The sequence below is a fragment of the Triticum dicoccoides genome, chromosome 2B (assembly GCF_002162155.2).
Source record: "Triticum dicoccoides isolate Atlit2015 ecotype Zavitan chromosome 2B, WEW_v2.0, whole genome shotgun sequence".
NCBI lineage: Eukaryota > Viridiplantae > Streptophyta > Magnoliopsida > Poales > Poaceae > Triticum > Triticum dicoccoides.
The window spans coordinates 787,490,777-787,494,122 of NC_041383.1; positions in this window are offsets into that span (position 1 = coordinate 787,490,777).

Consider the following 3,346-nt stretch of genomic DNA (forward strand, 5'->3'; position numbering starts at 1 on the left):
TTGCCGGAGGGGTGTCTAGACCCACCAATCCTTTGGCCTTCTTGGCGGTTGTGGCAACCGAGGAAGGAGCGGCCACCGCTTTCACCGATCGAGCAAGTTGATCATTGTACAGATCATTCACTTTTTTAAACTTTCCTTTGGAATCTTCTTGCTACTTGTCATGTTTCAATCACCTGATACGAAGAAGAACAAACCAGTTAGTATAGATGATACAACTTGATGTAAATACAATAAATATATCACATATGAAGAATAAATGGAATTGTCACAATAATACATATAGTTGTTACACACACAAATACATAGAGTTGTTGCACACACGAATAAATAGAGTTGTTACACGGACGAATATAGACTTGTGACACACATACATAGAGTTCTCACACGATTACATGGAGTTGTTAGAAATAACGGTCAATATTAGGTGCAACATTTGGATCAGGGCTTTCATCATCGCTATCACGCCCGTTCATACATTCATCCTCGAAGTCTTCAGGGGGGCCCTCATCCTCATCTAGCCCCATGTGCCATCGCATAAGTAATGCCAAATCTCGAGGGTCAGGAACATCCTCGTATTCGTCCTCTGCATTATCTACTTCCATGTCATCCATGGCCTCATGTTCCATAGCATCATGTTCGTGATGCACGCAATCATCTTCCTTTGCATCATCTTCGTCTTCGTCAGTTTCTGCTTCTTGAAAGAACTCTCCCTCGTATGTGTTAGGGTTTATATGGTAATCGTCCTTGTTTGGGGTAGGTACCTTGATACGCGGGGGTACCTTGTACACGACTTCCCACTTCAAGAGATTGATATATTCCGTAGATGTGCATGCGTATGGGAGAAAAAACACTTGTGTAGCTTGTTGAGCCATAATATAGACATCATTTCCTGCATATTTCGATGCTCGTTCAACTTCGACAAAGCCAATACTAGGGGTTCATCTCACTTTCTCAGGATTGAGCCAGCTGCATCTAAATACGATGGGCTTCACTCCTTGTAAACCACAACACTGCAACTCATAAATTTCTTCAATGGTTCCATAGTAGTGACGTCCATCTGTCCCTAGACAATAGACCACACTATTTATTGACCTTTGGTTGGGCCTCTCACGCGTGTGTTTATCAGTGTGGAAGCGATATCCATTCATGCCGTAAGCCTTAAATGACTTGGCCTCGTATTCAAAACCTTTGGCTACTTCTCTCACTTTGGCCTCCATATCAACCTCTTGATATGCCTACAAGATTAATAGGAAATTGTTTGGTTCATTAGTGGAAGCATTACAGGCAAGTAAGATCAACTTGAAGTAACATAAAGTTAGAAAAGTTACCTTTGTTGAGAACCAAGAAATGAAACCGCCAACAGCATCGGTATCTTCAAGAAGGTCTGCTGATTCTTCGTCGCTAGGAGGCCGTGGTAGCTTCCAGAATTCGTTCTGGAATTCCCTAGCAATAGGAAGAATTCGAGTTAGAACTCAAGACTAGTGAGTAGTTGTCAATAAAGGTGTTCTACGCTTACTTTATGTACGGTTGCACTTCTTCCATGTTGGTCAAGACATATATCATAATAGTCGACCACTCAGTAGGTGAAAAGTTCTTGGGCTTCGGTCCATTTGCTTTGACACCTTGGCCTTCAAAGAGGCTAAGGTCGGAAACATTACTGGTGGGTTCTTCATTGTAACGAGGAGCTGGATTTAACCTATTCTGAATACTGTCATGATAGTACTTTGTCGTGGTCGTGGCCACCTCCTCGTTCAGGTATGCCTCGGCTATGGAGGCTTCAATGCGGGCTTTATTCTTACATTTCCCACGAAGATGCTTGAACTCCCGTTCAGGTGCATACTGCCATCGGAACTGCATAGGTCCTCCCATTCTAGCCTCATACGTGAGATGTAAGATCATATGTTGCATCGGATTAAAGAAACCTGGAGGAAATATCATCTCTAACTTGCATAGCAAATCAGGTGCTTGTTCCTCCAACTTTGCAACCACTTCATAATCTAGTTCTTTGGCACAAAGCTGACGGAAGAAGTAGCTCAACTCCGCCAGCACTTGCCAAATATCCTCTCTGACATACCCTCGAACCATCAAAAGGCATTATCCGCTCAAGCCATACATGGTAGTCATTCCTATGTCTTGAGCTTGCGTTGGTTTTCCTTGAAGTGGAAAGGGTGATGCAGCAATAGTAGCGTAAGTATTTCCCTCAGTTTTTGAGAACCAAGGTATCAATCCATTAGGAGGCTCCTCAAAAGTCCCACACACCTACACAAACAAACAAAGAACTCGCAACCAACGCAATAAAGGGGTTGTCAATCCCTTCATGGCCACTTGCGAAAGTGAGATCTGATAGAGATAGTATGATAAGATAAATATATTTTTGGTATTTTATAATATAGATGCAAAGAGTAAAGATGCAAATAAAAGTAAATTGGAAGCAAATATGATAAGAGATAGACCCGGGGGCCATAGGTTTCACTAGAGGCTTCTCTCAAGATAGCATAAGTATTATGGTGGGTGAACAAATTACTGTCGAGCAATTGATAGAAAAGCGAATAATTATGAGATTATCTAGGCATGATCATGTATATAGGCATCACGCCCGCAACAAGTAGACAGACTCCTGCCTGCATCTACTACTATTACTCCACACATCGACGGACTCCTGCCTGCATCTAGAGTATTAAGTTCATCAGAACAGAGTAACACATTAAGCAAGATGACATGATGTAGAGGGATAAACTCAAGCAATATGATATAAACCCCAACTTGTTATCCTTGATGGCAACAATACAATACGTGCCTTGCAACCCTTTCTGTCACTGGATAAGGACACTGCAAGATTGAACCCAAAGCTAAGAACTTCTCCCATGGCAAGAAAGATCAATCTATTACGCCAAACCAAACTGATAATTCGAAGAGACTTGTAAAGATAACTCAATCATACATAAAAGAATTAAGAGGAGACTCTAATATTATTCAAAGATAAACTTGATCATAAACCCACAATTCATCGGATCTCGACAAACACACTGCAAAAATAGATTACATCAAATAGATCTCCAAAGAGAGGGGGAGAACATTGTATTGAGATCCAAAAAGAGAGAAGAAGCCATCTAGCTAATAACTATGGACCCGTAGGTCTGTGGTAAACTACTCACAACTCATCGGAGGGGCAAGGATGTTGATGTAGAAGCCCTCCGTGGTGGATTCCCCCTCTGGCGGAGCGCCGACGAAGGCTCCAAGATGAGATCTTGCGGATACAGAAGGTTACGGTAGTGGAAATTGTGTTTCGGGTGCTCCCCGGATGTTTTCGGGGTACGTAGGGTTATATAGGAGGAAGAAGTACGTC